At 38.2% G+C, this 17380-nt stretch overlaps 1 long non-coding RNA gene across 1 annotated transcript; it reads left to right on the top strand.

Annotated features, from left to right (window-relative positions):
- Positions 1-716: 716 nt before the first annotated feature.
- Positions 717-13988, top strand: LOC309837470. The gene is made up of 3 exons (XR_014298255.1): positions 717-1083; positions 9709-10009; positions 13875-13988. It is a non-coding gene; the product is annotated as an uncharacterized lncRNA (long non-coding RNA).
- Positions 13989-17380: the final 3392 nt, after the last annotated feature.

The following is a 17380-nucleotide window of genomic DNA, read 5'->3' as shown; positions in this document are numbered from 1 at the left end:
TGCCTCAGTTGTGTATTAATAACTTGCAAGCAACCCTTGGCTCCCTGAAAACTCTCACTCCTTAGCCTGTCGGTTCTCTGCGTTCTAGCCAGGGGGTGGTACAATGGGGCAGATCTGCTGTAATTCCTCCCCTCAACATGCTTCTCTACTCAGCAAAGCTCTGCAGAAGCTGATTCTAGCCAGGATAGGGGAGCTCTGAGCCTTGTGTCTGGGAACTAAGGCAGCTAGTTGAATACACCTTAGAAAAGAAAATCAGGTTTAAAACAGGCCTCATTTTAAGTTCACAGTTTATTAAATGATGCCTATATCATGATAATATCCTGCAAATTCTCCTTCTCTTTATCCTATTGCATCTTTTTCCTTTTTTAAAAAAAGTAAAATGCTAAACATATGCTCTTTGGGCTTGTAATTTATTGGGACTAAAGCTAAAGGCTTAATTCTAAGAAAGCATCTCTAGTCAAAACTGCCTAGCCCTTAACGATTCTAGTTTTTTTAATGCACGTTATTATGGATGCGTTACATATACTCTTTACTTTAGTTTCTTTGCACAAAAACAATGAAAAATTCTTTATTAAAGATGCTGGCAGGTGACCATTAGACTAGAAACTTGGTTGTCTGACACTTCCGTGGTGCTTTGCAGGGTTTCATCATGTTTTCTCATTGGATCCTCAGAGCAATGCAGTGGTTATATTGTCAGAGCCCCATGCCAGAGCCAGGAGACCAGAGGTACAGAGGTGTCCAGTGACGCGTCCAAGGTCACACTGCTGTTAGCGCTCTCAGGATTGAGCTCAGCAGCTCTGCTTCCCAGACCTGTGGGCTTTCCCCCATTAGCTCCTAAGTTATCGTACTGGTGAGTAAGAGGTGAGACTTATTAGTTTACAGTGTGCAGGCACATTAGTTCTCAGTGTGCAGTTGGGGCTGCCAACCCCTCCGAGTATGTGAAGTGTCAGATCTTCCAAAGCGAGAGGAGGAGAACTTGATCAGCATGTGATCCTAAGGGAGAAGTCTGTCATCTTCAACCAGCCGTCACCCTGCTGCTGCTGGAGGGCTGGAGACTGCCCGTTTGGGATCCAAGGACTGATGGTCAGTTGTGTACAATAACCTAGGGACTCTGGTACTAAATATAGTGGCATTAGTTATTACTATAGATAATTGTCCAGTGTTTTTAGAGAACCAAATATTGTTTTGTTTAGTGGTTTTGGCCACATATGAGTAGTCAGTTAATGAAATTATTAGTTTTCAAAACCAGGTGCTAAAGAGTTTGGGAGTGTATTCTGATCCATTTCTTAATACAAACAATATATCTGTACCACTTGTATCCAAATCACAAGTTTCCTTTATTTTTACTTTCAGATTTCAAAATATAGCTGTTTTTGAGCTGGAAAAAATTAGTCTTTGGCAAAAACAATTTGCGTAACTGGATTTAATTTGTCATTTACAAACTCTATTGCTTTTTGTTTTAAGAATTGTAAATGATAGGTTATATTAAACCAATGTTTTTGAAGGTCTATTAAGATGTTACATTCCAAATAGAATAATATTTAAATAAACCTTTAACAAATTTATATTTTTCTTTTCATTTATATATGTGTGGGTGTGTATTTGCTGATGGAGTAGAGATTGCTTCCTGAGAAGTCAACCCAACCCCCAAATTCTAAAATGTTCGAATTCATTATCCAGTTTAGCTTTTTAAAAATCGGGAATTTAGTCCGATCTATTTATATTAACAGACTGGTGCTATCAAGTTAATCCTGTAATTAAAGTTCATTTCTCAAAGATGTTACTAACATCTTAGAAATATTAAAGATTTAAACCCTAAAAATTGGTATGGAAATTATTAAATTTTCCCTATTTTTTTCCCTTCTCTCCCAGAGTGATTCATTTCACTTTCTGTGTCTTCTTCCATGAACCATAATGCTTTTGTGGAGATCCCTAATTCAGTGAAACCTGTTTAGGGGATCATCTCTGTTAGAAAGACAGCTGCCAAAAAGGCATTCACTCTCCAAGTATGGACTTTAGATTATGGCCAATCAAGACTTGGAGCTGGAGGAACACCTGTCAGAGACGTTTTTCTGCAAGGAGATGGTGTCTTTAATCAGGTTTCATTGCACTTCAGAAAAATATTCATTTTAGAATGTGGGTAAAACAGCATCTGCTTTTATGATTCATCCTCACCATCCTTTTAAAGCTGAGAAGCCAATTTAGAGTTTATTTATGACATTGTTCTATGGCAGAAGGAGAAACTTCAACAAAGTGTTTAGCAAAGAAGGACTTTCCCAGATGTTTGATTTGTAACTTTCTTTCGTGAAAGAAATCTAAACATTTATTTTTGAACTTTTTTCCTGTGAGTATAATTGACAATAGGAATTCTTATGGATAAACTTTTAAAACTGTTTAAGCTAAGTTGTGAATATGCATCCTGAAAGCTGGGAAACTCTCCTATGTTGCATTTATATGTGAACAATGCAAAGTATTATTGATACGGACTGGTGTTTAGAGGAACGACACTCAGCTTTCAACTCTGCTCTAATTAGAGGCACGGTTAAGTACATAAAACACAGGTACCTTCTCATATCTGCAGACTATACTGAGCATAACTATTAGAAGACAAACTTCATTTTGCAAACTGTAATTTAATGGTATAACAGTGTGCAGACCGGAATATTGGTTAATTTTCAAAACATTTTATTCTACACCAATTAGCTCAGGTCCTGGAGGGCAAAATGACAAGAGGTTACTCGTTTACTATGTATTTAATTAATTGAAAAATGCTCAAATTGCTTTTACAGTTGTTATTAAAAAGTAGAATCAGTGTTGCCAGTGCTCAACCATAATTGGAACCCCAGGGAATTAAATATTTAGCATTAGTAATGTAACAGCACTTAGGACACAAATTTCTATTTTCGTAATGAAAGCTATACACTGTGAGTGCAAGCGGCTGAAACGACAGCTGTGACAAGTGAAACGGCCTGGGATATTTCAATAAGACACCTCATTGGACAGCAAGTCTTACCACATTACTCGTTTGTAAGAGATCTGCAAGTTTAATTCCCAAAAGAAACCCGTTACCCAAGTATTTAGATTTCTAATTGCACGCAGGATGAACAGTTGGGCAAATGTCTTGCCATAAGTGGCTGAAATGTATAGTGCTTTCTAAATAATCCTATATAAGTTCATGCCTTTGTTAATTTAAAAATAGCAGGACTGTCAGGGAATAAAGATCTTGTTTGTTTTAAGTTTAATTACATTTTAAGCATAAATGCTCTCAGTGTTACAATGAGAAAAGTTGGATATTAGACTCTAATGAGCTACAGTGGTAGACGGCTGGAGACCCTAAGGGATTCCCTCCGTAAATTAACTGGATAAAAGTACTTGGTTAGGATATAGTTGATGGCTGAGCTGTTCTTAAAACCCAGTTATAGAGCTGTCTCTCACTTCTGTTTTCATTCCAAACAGGCCCTGTAGAGACTTTAATGGCCGCCTGTTACAACTGTTCAACTTGTCAAAATGTATTATATTACTCCACTAATAAATAGTATTAAAGGGTATTTGACTTCATTTCTCCTTTTCAGAGGAGATCAGGTTGATAAACACAACTGGCTTAGGTCAGTCTCATTTTAATTTATGTCATCTAAGTAATATTGAAGGTCCCTGGTTTGAATTTGGCAAACGTTATTTTCCCGGGGATGTAAAACTTACAAAATATTATGGACAATGGAAACAATTAATGGAGACTATTTATTATAGACTCTTTGTCTGTGAGAGATGTATGACTTTGACATGTTTAGCCCATGTTCAAAGTATTTGAAAAACCGTAGCTAAACTGACATTCTTTGAAGCATAACTCGACTAATTCCTTTGCCAATCATTCTGTCTTCTTGAAAAGAGAAAAAGTTGCAGGACTTTTTGATTTCATAATTTATTTTGCTTACCATTGTCTGAGTCAGTTTTTTTGAGAATTTATTCTAACTGATCATGATTTCTATTTTATTTTTTGTAATGTTTAGAACATACATGCTTATTTTTAAAAAAAAGAGAGAGAAGAAGAACGTAGAAATTTATTTGATAGTCTCCCTTTCCCCCTTTCCCCCAATCCTCCCTCCCTCTCTGGTGATCACCTTTGCTAACAGTTTGATAACATATCAAGCATTCATAACCTTTTCTGTGCATATTATACACGTGCACATACAGATGTTATTTATTTATACATAGTACACAAAGCGTATTTAAAGAACATAATTTGGATCACCCCATAGAAGTCAGTGATTTGCTTTTTCCCCACACTTACTCATCATAGATATTTTCCTATACTGGTGTCCAAATATTCCTCATTCTTTTTCATAGCCAGTTGTCATTTCGTATTTTAGAGGTATAAAATTTATCTATTGCCTATTGATGTCATTTGAAGTCACCTCCGGTTTTTCCGCTATGGCAGATAGCATTGCAGTGAACTTCTGATTGTGCTTGAATGTGTGTGTGTGTTTGCAGCAGGTGTGTGTGCATCTTTGTGCACATGTCATAAAAAGATTGAGCTAACATTTATTGAGTGATTACTCTGTGCCAGGTGCTATTCAAAGCACTTTACACATACAGTATTAACTCATTGCATCATTACAATAAAGAGCTAAAATGTGTTATCTATATTTTACATATAGGGAAGCTGAGGCACAGCGAGGTTGAGTTGCTTGCCAAAGGCCACAGGCAGGTAATAGCAGAGCCTGGGCTCAAACGCAGGAGGTCTGGCACACCAGTCTGAGTGTTTAACCAAACCAGTGTGCCTGCAGAAATACTTTGTTTTTTCTTCTGATTTATCTTTCCTAAGTAGTGAGTTCAAATGTGGTTTCATATGTTTATTGCCATTACATTTCTTGTTCTGAGAATTGGTCCGTTTCTGTCTTTTGCTTGTTTTTCAGTAGTGTTGTCTTCTTAGCAAATTACAATAGATCTCTATTGATAATGGCTATTGACTCTTTGTTATAGTTTATCAAATTTTTTTCTAAGCTTGTTGCTTATATTTTTACTTTGTTTTATTTTAATATTACCAAGTTTTGCTTTATGGATTGAGGTATAATGAAGCCTTTATCACCTGCAAGATTACAAGTATGTTTTCCTACATTTTCTTCTACTACTTTTAATTTTTTTTAAGTTTGATCTTTCACTCAAGTGGGTTTTATTTGGGTGTGCAGTGTGAGATAAAGATCAAACCTTTCATTTCTAGTAACACCCACAGGTTACTTTTGTAATTTGTCCATTTTTTTCTCTATGGTTTGAAAGATAATCTCTGTCTAATGCTATATTCCACCTATATATGTCCCTGGATTGCCAATTCTCTGGAATATTCCACTGGTCTAATCCTGCAGCGTCACACTTTTTACCATTATAACATAAAAGTAAGTTTAAAATCTTATAATTAAAAAGATAATCTCTATCAAATACTCAATCTTAAATTATAAAAGTTATAGATATTATAAATATTATATAATAAAATTGTATATAATATAAAATTTCAAAAGATATTTTAACATCTCATACATTTGCTTTTTCAGATAAACATTTGTATCAGCTTTCAAATTTCATTTTAAAATTCCTTTGGGATTTCTATTGGGAATAGATTGAATTTATAGATTAATTTAGGGGAAGGGATGAATCTTTCTAATCCTTACTCCTTATGATATCTCAGAATAACAGCTAATATATATTTGTTGAATGAATGAATATATGCTTTGTTTTGTTTTTGGAGATGAGGAGAGGGAGTAAATATTTGATCATTTTCTAGATGTTTTAAAAATTCTTAAAAATGATCATTTCACTTAGATTTTCAATTTATCATTGTAACATTCTACATAACATTTTCACTTAACAATTTTCCCCATATTTCTAAGTATGTCTGCTTTCTTAATCCAAATGTAGTTTACTTTGGTTTCTCCACTTTTTGTCTTTGTCAGACTTGACAGAGTTTTACTTTATTGGTCTTTAAGTATATTTAACAAATTGCTTTTATTGATATGCTCTCTTTTTTACTTGTTTGACTGCCCTTTCATCTTAATTCTTCATTTTACTTGTTTTAGTTTATATGATTGACTCTTTCCTGGGTATTTTAGCTGAATGTATAGTGTGTTTATTTTTTCTCTCTCTTAGTTTTTAATACATATTTTTAGGCTATAAATCATCCTCTAATTTCTGTTTTGGCCATGTCCAGTAGTTTTTATATATATTCCTTTCATTGTCTTTCATAAGTGAATAGTCCGTAATTTTACACTTTTATTGTTTTTTAACCAAAGAGTTATTTTGAAAATAGCATTAAAAAATAAGTGGTTAGAGCAATATTTTTTGGGGGGGGTGGGTGGCAACAGGTAAGGAGGAGAGAGCTATCCATATATTGTTTATTTCTTGGGTCTTTTTTTTTTTTTTCATTATAGGTAGAGAATAGAGCCTATATGATTTCCCCTTTGGGTAGTATATTGAGATTTCCTTTGTAGTCAAACAGTTAATTTTTGTAAACATTCTACAGGTTTAAAGAAATGTGCATTCTCTCTTTAGGAAAAGTATCTTAAGTCTGCTTATTAAATCAACCTTGTTAATTATGTTTTTCAAATACTCTACAGTCTTATTTTCCATATATCTTACCTGTCAGTCTTTAGGAGCTTGTGGTTTTCAGACATTCTCCTGTATTTCCAATAATGTGTTTATATATTTTGAGGCTTTGTTGTTTCATGGAGTAAAGGTTTGTTTCCACTGTATCTTCTTGGTAGATTGTACATTTAATTGATACAAAATTTCTCTCTTTGTTCCCTTTGATTACTAAAGGAAGCCTTTTCCCTAGTGTGGTGCTCCTTGTGATTTTTTTTTTTTTTTTTGAAGAGCCTGGAGTTATTTCACATTTTTCTTGCTTCTCCCTCTGCTCCAGCCCTCAAGCAGTGAGCCTTCCCCAGGCACATTTCTCCTTCTCTTTGGTGAGCAATTCTCAGCAGCAAACACTGCTGCTACAACCCACTGTACCTATGGGTGAGGGTGGGTGAGTGTGGAGAAAGGCTGGCACTAGGGTGGGCCAAGGGAGGCCCAGAGGGTGCAAAATTGATGACTGTCAGTGTCTGCAAAGTCAGGCAGACCTTGCATGCTGCTGAGAGTGAGTGCCCTCCTGAATTTGGCACTCTAGGGGCCTCACCTGCCTCCCCAGAGTCCCAGTCCTGCTAACAGAATCCATTGTCCTCCATGTGGGCCTTTCAGGGATCTTGAGAGATTGCCCATCACTCACTCTGGGTCTCTCATATCTGTCATCTCTGAGTTTGCTCTTTCATCACTCCACTGAGAAGGACGACCTTCATTTCCATAGTAGCTATTCCTATACCTGTTTGGACTGTGGTTTACTCTGGTATTTCTGTTAATCTATTCCTGTCTTTTTAATTTTTATTTTCATCAGGGTAACAATGATAAATTAGTTAACAATGAAATAACCCTAAAAGAAAAACAGAAGGTCTTTACCTTGCCCTTCTTCACTCCCATTCTACTCGTCAGAGATAACCCTTGAAAAATTTCTAGCTGTTTCTTCTATTATTTGCCTTCACATTTCTAAATAATATGACTTCTGCTTTGCTTACCACTTGTAGGAATGCTTTATTGACTTCCACTCGTGACATACGAGTATATAGCTTTGTTACTTTACCATCCCCATTGCTCCAAAATTTCATTCTCCCAATATAATTTTTGGCTAAATTTGGTTTTTACTGCTGGGAAAAATAGTATACTTATACTTCCTTAATCATTTAAACTTTTTTTTCTTCAAGCTAATAATGGACTTGTTTCTATATTTGATTAGTTTCCATGTGTTCCATCAAATCCATTACTCACTATCAACAGTTTCTAAGCAGTTATATCTATCAGATAATAATTTATCAATTCTCTTTTATTTAGTTTTTCTTTTCTAGGGAACTCTCTCTGGAAACGTTTTTCTCTCCTTCTCCAGTTTGGATCGATTGCTTTCTTGCTTTGCCACCTGGTTGTCATCCTGAAACTTATCTTGATGTTCTCCTGTGTTGGAGTCTGTGTTTTCTCTTGTTTTATGTCTTCCTCTTTCTTGCTTCTCATTTTCATGGAGCACATCCGTCCACAGCTTTCTACAGAAATATGGATGGAAGTAAAATATTTTCATGTGAAAATGTCTTTATTGGAGGTGCCACACTTTTCCCAGAGCTCTATCTTATGCCCTGATTGCTCCTATTCTTTAACTGCCTCTTCTTGTTTCATCAATATAGCATCTTTTATTTCTCTGAGGTTGTTAATAACTTGATTTTAAGTACTATTTCCTTTTGTGCTCTGCATGGTCTCACGTTTCCTCCAGATCCCATTTTTATGTAAATTTAGGTCTTTCTCTTTCATGTTGGAGAATCTGCTCAAATGTCTTGTAGTCATTAGCTATAATATTTAAGAGAAAGGTGCTCAAAAGCTGATGGAAGCTCTGTGCTCATCTGTGGAGCTTGTTGGTGGATGAATTTCACTGTTGGATGATCAAGTGGCAAGGCATCCTTGGCTCTGGGGGACCCTTGAACTTCTGGATCTGGAAGTGTCCCTTTCCTTAGGCTTGGGTCTCAAGAGATGAACCTTCCAATCTCCTCTTTGGGAGGTATGATTTAGTGACTGACTTTCTGGAAGCAGCGAGGAGGAAGGGCCCAGGGAGCTCCCCGTTCAGTACATTTTTAAACCCTGTGCCTTATTGCAGCCCTTCTCTCTGCCTGGTATCTTTGAGTCTGGAGCCTCTAATTTAACGTCTCCTGCCCCCGACAGTTGCCTGAATACATACGAGAGGGGAGGAGATCTGGGAGTCTGCTGTGTACACAGACTTTGAGCCTATGTCCACCTTAACGCTCAGCCCTCATGCTCCACCATACCTGCTTCCTCCCATTCCTGAGCCTTTAGGTGTCCTGGGCTACATTCTCATTTTTGCTCCCCTTTGCAGAATTTAGCTTCTAGCTTCCTTTGCTCTTTAAAGCCAACTTATCACTCTCCACCCACTCTCCACTTTTGAAAATTGTTTTGATGTCTTTGAAGATGACTTTGATATCTTTCATGCAGTGATGTCTTCATCCTCTCTTTTTCCTTACGTACTGGTGTCCTCTTTGCCTGGAACCCTTGTCTCTTCCTTCACTGTACTGTCACCTCCTCAGAAAGCGGCTCCTGGGTCTCCATTTTCTCCCTCTTGTATTGTCCCTTGGCCTCTCTAGGCTGCAGGCTCTATCTTTCATCACTCTTTACTCAAATCCTGGCACCTGCTTGATACTTACTTGTTGAGTGAATAAACAAAGCAGAGCTAGGTTGTTCTAGACTGGAAGAAGTGTGACGTTTTCCTTCTGCCTGGCCTGGAGGAAGCTGCCGTCAGAAGCACCCAACGTTGCCTTTAAAGAGCCAGATCTGGGACCACATACTGCTTTACGGGCGAGTGAAGTTGGGATCCATGCGGAGAGGAGGATGATGTCTGCTCCTCACTCCCCCACATCTGTGTTCCAGCTGTGATGACTTAAGCCCTGTCCCTTTTGGAGAAAAGTGTGTAGATCAGTGCTCTGGGGTTGGGACTTGATTCGTAATGTTAATAATGACAACGCACATATATTGAGCATCTCCTATGTGCCGGGCACCATACTGCGTATGCAACATGCATAATCTCATTTAATTCCCATCTGGGGTAGGTTATCCCTATTATTTCTGTTTTTATAGGTGAGGAGACTGAGACTTAGAGAAGATGAGTAACTCACTCAAGTCCATGGGATTCGTGAATGAAAGAACTAAACTTGGACCCAGGTCTGTCTGATGCGAAAGCTTCTGCTGGTACAGTCATGTTCTACTGGTTTCTGTGATGTTTTCCTCCCCCTACATTTAAGCATCACAGAATCACTGGCTGGAGTCATGACATCTCAAAGGAAGAAAAGATCACAGAGGTCATCTATTTGTTCCAACTCCTGTTGGCATTGAGGAGAAAATGTAAGCCTGACATTTCCAGCCACGTATCATTTGCACGGTGAGCACTGCATTTAGCATTGATGCCTCACAGGAAACAGTAGGATCAGAATCTGTAGCTAACCAGGGCAAAGAAGGGCACAAAAGCTGGCCCCAGATCATTTTTGGCAAGTGCACACAGCCCTCTGTCCACAGTGTGAATGAAGCTATACACCAGAGTAACTTAAGAAAGTACAGTGCTTGTCCTGAGAAAGGCACCTTGGGAATCTACTCTGACATAGATTTCCTTCTGACTTATAGTTGATATAAAACACCTAATATTCCATTGGTCAGCTTTCCGAATCCCCTGTGCCACTGGGCTTTGTGTTAAATACAACACACATGGCCCGAGACTGCAGACTCAAAGGACAATGTGGAATAAAAACAGTAGGACATGATTCCAGGATTCACTATACGATACAAATTTTGGACTAAAATCACAGGATATTTCTCCCCACCCTTCCCTCCAAGTTCACCTACTCCCATAGTTCCTTAGGTTTGCAAAGATTTGAAGGCAAGGGGATTACCACTGAAGTAAGTAGATTTCAAGTCCTGGTGATGTTTTTGTAGCTGCCACATGTGGCCCAGTGTTAAGTAGCTGAACATTTCTGCTTGCTGGCAGCCAAAGTCAGCCCTCACCTCCTATGGAGCTCTTTCTGACTTCAAAAAGCATTCCACAGGGTTGCAGAGAAGAGGAAATGTGGGAGAGGGTTACCACTTATGCTGCCTGAATTCATTTTCCATCTTTGTGCTTTCTGGTTATTAAAGCCATGCAGGAGACAACAGAAGGGCAGAGGAATTTGAGGGCTTCTTCAGATAAGGTGCTAGAAACCCCGATATTTGAATGAGAGATTGCATTCTCCTAGAAGCAACTTTTTTTAAAAGCGTAACTAAATGTAATTTCAATTGGGAAAGTTTCCTGTAACAGATGTGCAAAGTATGCTGAATCAGTTAAGGGATCCCTTGCTATATATGAAAGCTCATCTCTCTGCATCTTTCTGGGGAAAAACCCAGTCATTTGGAATGTTTTCCACAGTATAGCAATTCTGCTGGTGGCAAGCAAAGCCAGCCCAAGAAGGCACTGCTTACAGAATGGTGTAAGAAGCATGTCATTTACAAACCCTCGCTGTGCATAGCTGGAAAGCAGGAATGAGGCTGGAATAAATATAAGCTGGACACTCCCTGATGGGGGACATCTTAACAGCAGCTACCCTGTTGAATTTTTGAAAAAAAATTTGTTTTGCCTGTTAGAATTTCTGAAAGCTTGAAGAGGACTTTCAAGTCTTCTAGATCATTTCGACATTGAAAATAAACCAACATAATTCTTATTTTGTTCTACTTTATATTTTGAATGAAATTTTAAAATAATAATTGATTTTTTTTAATTTTCAAACTTTTGGCAGAGCTCATAACACAGTACCATAAATTGCTGCATGAGCCAACCTCCTCCAACCAATTTAATGAGATGTGAGCAAAATTTGTTAGATCAAATCAAATAGGCTGATTTTTATTTTCAAATGTAGTCAGTCAACAGATACTTACTGGACATACCTGCATGTAAGGAACTGTGTGAGACCCTATAGGCATCACATGTTTAGGACACAATGACTAACTTAGAACGTTAGACATCTTCTGTTTTCCTTCTGCAGTGATACGTATTTTTATTGGAGTATGGTTGATTTACAATGTTGTGTTACTTTCTGCTGTACAGCAAAGTGAGTCAGTTATACATATACATATATCCACTCTTTTTAAAAATTCTTTTCCCATATAGGCCATTACAGAGTATTGAGTAGAGTTCCCTGTGCCATACAGTAGGTCCTTATTAGTTATCTATTTTATATATAGTAGTGTGTATATGTCAATCCTAATCTCCCAATTTATCCCTCCCTGGCTTTCCCCCCTGGTAACCATAAGTTTGTTTTCTACATCTGTGACTGTTTCTGTTTTGTAAATAAGTTCATTTGAACCATTTTTTTTTAGATTCCACATATAAGCGAGATGTCATATATTTGTCTTTCTCTGTCTGACTTCACTCAGTATGACAATCTCTAGGTCCACCCATGTTGCTGCAAATGGCATTATTTTGTTCTTTTTTATGGCCGAGTAATATTCCATTGTATATATGTACTACATCTTCTTTATCCATTCCTCTGTCGATGGACATTTAGGTTGCTTCCATGTCCTGGCTATTGTGAATAGTGCTGCAATGAACATTGGGGTGCATGTATCTTTTCGAATTATGGTTTTCTTTGGATAGATGCCTAGGAGTGGGATTGCTTTATCATTTGGTAGCTCTGTTTTTAGTTTTTTAAGGAACCTCATATTGAGTGTGGACTATGAATTGGTTGTGATGATCTTGGGGAGGAAGGAGGCAGGGCCCTCTCAGCGGCACCTGCCCTTTGGTGCTGAACCTGACTTGAGTCAGTCTCTCTGTCACTCTGGGTTTCTGTCTCTCTCTCCTCGGTCTAACCCACAGGGTGGACTATGGTTGGAGTGGAGCTGGAGGTTTCGCTGTGTGAAGCTAATTGGCCCATTTGGGGCTTAAACCCAGATTCTCAGACCTCTTAGTATCTTACTGTAGACAAGTGGGCTTGGAACTTTGGATGCAAATGCTAATTGTTGATCACTAGGAATGACTTTCTCCATTGGGGTCCCAGAGGAGACAGGGGGGCTGGCTGGCTGCTGCATCAGCCCTGACTCACAGTTACAGTGAGAGCTTTGGTCCTCTGTGTAGAAACAAATGAAGTACAGGCATTGCAGGGCCAGTATGTCCCTCTAACATTCCAGGGGACGACTCAGTGGGCGACACATCGCACAACCTGGCCTCCTCCACGAGAACATGCATTCATCAGGAGTTAAGTTAAACAGCACCTAGAGATTGATGCAGATGTGTGAGCCACACGCGTATTTTTGGGTGTTAACCTAAAGGCTACCCTGGTGACTTTTTGAGGAAAAACTGTCTTCCTCTTCTCTGAGTCGATGGATTTGTTGGCTTGAGTTTTAGAGCAACCCGAACAGTGATTAGGCTAATGGCCTTTGTTGGCTCAAGGCAGTGTTCTCCTTATGTTCTTAAATAATAAAGCTTAAACATCCCAAGAAATAGATGTATAAAGAAAAACATTTACTTTTTAGTGAATTCAAAATTGCTGCCTTCCGGTATTGAAATACATCCAATATGCACAATAGCCTGAATCTCTGATAGGCCTTAAATTTAAAAGATGGATGTCAGAAGGACCCATCAGTCAATGTCCAGATCCAGGATGTAACTATCTGTCTCCCCATGTTCAAACAGCCATTCCTCATCTACCCTGGCACTCTTTCGCAAGCCCAGATGTGTCATTGGAACCTTTCCTCAGCACAAGTTTAAGTCAAGGGATTGGAATTGGCCCTTGAGATGACATTTATAGACCAGCTCTGATCTAGGTAGCTTCATTCAAGGAAATTTCAGAGTTCTACTTTTTTTTGCTCTACACTGGTTTATGTTTGGATATTCTCACTCTCCTTTTGTCATGACTTTTGTGTATTTCTGTCCAAATGGCATCAGTTTCCAACCTGGACTTAACTACATGTGCGGCCTTGTAGTTGCATGGGTACCAGGAAGCAAAGGAACTTTCCAAAGTCACATGCAGTTTTACATCATAATATGATGTCATATAATAGTAAATGACTTTTAGCCAGTGTTAAGTAGACTGTATTACTTTGCCCACTTTCCCACTGGGTGTGTCTTTTTCCAAGTGAATTATATAGACCCTTTATCAATTAAGGAAACGAGCCCTTAAGGCAGATATTTTCCCCACTTTACCCTTTGTCTTTTGTCTTTGTTTACAGTATTTTGGCCCATCCTAAGTTTTTAAATTTACGTTTTTAAATTTCTCAACACCCAGGAAATTTGTGGAGAGTTGGACTAAATCGCAAGATCCCTTCAAGTCTAAAGAAGATTCTACAAATACTAACAACCACAAAATGAAAGGAGCGCAAGTCCAGTGGTGGATTTTTTGCAGACTTTAGCAGGTGGGTGAAAGCCGCTTCTGTTGTCTAGGCCTTTCCAAGGATTCTGTCATCTCTCCTGTAAAATACTCTACTCTGCGTTGTAGCAGCTGAACAGTTGACATTACAGTCAAGATATGATTTTTAAAATGTTTTTAAAATGTTTTTATTAGTGTTATAAAAGTCGTATGTTTCACTACAGTGATTGAATTTTTAAAATCCAGGCTCTGGCACCATGCCTACCCCTCAGGAATGTGCTGGATGAGTCTACCAATGTTTGTGGTAAAGGAATGTGATTCATGAAAGGATGAACCTCCCTAGAAGGCTTGGTGAGCTCAAGGATGCCCTCACACTTCTTCAAGGGGAGGAAAAGAAAGTAAGAACTTTGAATGCAGACACTAAATGACCTGGAGATAGCTTTCAGTGATTTATGATATAGTTTTGAACTTTTTGGAAAATATGGATCCTCCCTAAACTATTAAGGTAAACTCAGTTATCTAAATTAGAGAGCTTCTCAAAACCTTGATGTGCATATGAATCATTTGGGGATCTTGTTTGAACGCGAATTCTGTGATTGGGTGGGGGGCTCAGGTAGGACTGAGATTCTGCATTTCTAGCAAGCTGCTTGTCCCAGACCTCTCAGTAGCCAGGCTCTAAAATATAACTCTCCTGAACACAGTCCCCTACTCCATAGTACTGTATGTGCATATACACATGCTTTGTATATATCTTTATATTCCTGCTTTCTCAAACATTAATTGGGAAATAGGCCATTGTTACAGAAACCGCAATGTGCTTCATGGAAAAAACATTGGATACAAAGGCAAAACATTGACAAATTGATACTTTCTTGCTTGGTCATGCCTGATTTAAGGAAATGAAGCCAAAATAGGCTATGTGAATTGGAAATTGACTTCAACCACATTTAAATTATTCTCTTTTAAAATATTAGCAGTTGAGTGTGTAAACCAATATTTATTTTCTAATCAAAGGTTTGTGGCAAATGGTCTATAAATGAAAGAAATGAGGGAAGAATGCTTTGAAATGCTTCTAGTAATAGAAATGGAAATAGGATATTTTATTTCTTTAAATGGCAGACACAGGCCTCAACTAAAATTCATCCTGCTCTAGGAAAAGGAAATTATATGAAAAGTTGATCATAGTATAAAAGCACAGGCCAGCACCTCTCTGCCAGCGATCATAATAAGTATTTTTTGGTGGAAAAAAAAGTTGAAGATCCAGCTACATTAAGGGAGAATCTATTAACAGAGTAATTGTATAGAGAGGATCCCTTAAGAAAAGCTTCCAAAATTCCATTATCTTAACTGTCACTCGCCACTTTGAGTTGTCTTGGAGCTGTGTGTTTTCATGAATTACCAGAGCTGTTTGTTTTTTCCTTTATCAGTCATCACCCTGTCAGCCGGGCCATTCATAACAACTTTTGGCAGCTCATCAGGAGAGTTCAGAGCTTGAATAGGACCCTATCAGCTCTCACACCTCATTGTGTGAAACTGTTTACCACCATTGCCTTTTTCTGTAAATATTACAAGCAGAGCCCTGAAAGTGGAGATGTGTGAAAACAAAATGGACAAATCTTGTAGCAGTTGGCTGAGATGGCAGATGGGGGGTGACTGAGAATTTACAAGTCCTTGTGGTTCCTTTATTCGGCTGAATACCGCCCAGTCACTGGGCTTGCCTTCTCGTGTATGCTTGTTAATTAGACAATATTTAATTTGACTTAACATTTGTGTCAGTTTGGTGAAAGTGAGACTTTGTAATTAGGGAGTACAGACCAGGTTTCTGTCACAATTCTACTCACTTACCCTAATTTAATGCCCCCTTTTCCAGTGTATTGTCACACTTGGTGTGCTGAGTTCCCCCGCTGTCTTTTATGCTTGCCTAGTAACAAGGTGGCCCACATTATACAACCACCAGCAAATGGACTCTGTCTCCTGGACTTAACAGCCTGAAGTTTCTGCCAGATTCACCCATCAGAAATAATTTCTTATTTAAAGCAAATGTCAACAATTCTCTATTGAAGCTAATATCATGAACTTGCAAATGGGTATGATTTTTTTGTTCTCTATTTTTATTGAAGTTATATATGCACAGATTTTGAAGTGTCAAGTAGTTCCAGGTTTTGTGACAAAAAATAGCCATGTCCCCAATCTCCCACCCCTACCGCCACAGACAACCACTTTCATTTCCTGCAGCAGATTATTTAGAAAAATAACTTCACAGTGAGAAATAGGTTGTTTCACTGTACCTGTTTTTGGATGTTACATACATGGAATCATTGCTGTGATTCACTTCTTCCACTTACCATGAAGGTGGGTTTTCTTTTTTTTTACAAATTTATTTATTTATTTTTGGCTGCGTTGGGTCTTCGTTGCTACGCGTGGACTTCTCATTGCGGTGGCTTCTCTTGTTGCGGAGCACGGGCTCTAGGCTCACGGGCTTCAGTAATTGTGGCTCGCAGGCTCAGTAGTTGTGGCTCACGGGCTTAGTTGCTCCGCGGCATGTGGGATCTTCCCGGACCAGGGCTCGATCCCGCATCTCCTGCATTGGCAGGCGGATTCTTAACCACTGAGCCACCAGGGAAGTCCCAGTGGGTTTTCTTTTAATTACTCTTTTTTAAAACCAAAGTATAATTTATATGCAATGAATGCACAGATTTTCAATGTACAGTTCAATACATTTTAACAGATGAATGTACCCACGTAACTGTATACCAAACTACGGAACATTTGCAATACCCCAGAAAGTTCCCTTATACACCTTTGCAATCAGCCCCCATCCATGAAGCAATCACTTTTGTTATTTCTTTCATCGTAGATTAGATCTCCCTGCTCTAGAACTTTCTGTACGGCATTATACATTAGGCACTCTTTTGTGCCTGACTTCTTTTGCTCAAAGTGACATCTTTGAGATTCATGCAGAAATTTATTCCTTTTAACTACCAAGTAATGTTTCATTGTGTGAAAATACTACTGTTCGTTTATCAGTTTACTTGTTGATGCTCAGTTGTTTCCATTTTGGGGCTATTGGGTTATCTTTTTATTATTGATTCATGGGAGTTTTATATATTCTAGATAAGAAGTTCTTTGTCAGAAATCAGCTTTGCAAATATCTCTCCCAGTCTGTGTTTCATCTTTTCATCTTCTTAATGGTATCATTTGATGAGCAGAAATTTTAAATATTGGTTTTGTCCATCTTATGATTTTTTTTTATGGCTTGTGCTTTTTGTATCCTGTCAAAGAACTCTTTGCCAACCACAAGTTCGTGCAAATATTCTTCTATGTTTTCTTTTAGAAAACATTGACGCTTTCTAGTTTCAGATTTTACATGAAAGATTCCTATCTAAATACAATTTTTGTGTTATGGTGTGAAGTAGAGGTCAAGG

This window comes from Grampus griseus (genome assembly GCF_964374135.1).
Source record: "Grampus griseus genome assembly, chromosome: 19".
In the NCBI taxonomy this organism is placed as follows: domain Eukaryota; kingdom Metazoa; phylum Chordata; class Mammalia; order Artiodactyla; family Delphinidae; genus Grampus; species Grampus griseus.
Note: the sequence above shows the minus strand (reverse complement) of the source record. Positions and strands in the feature narration are given on the sequence as shown.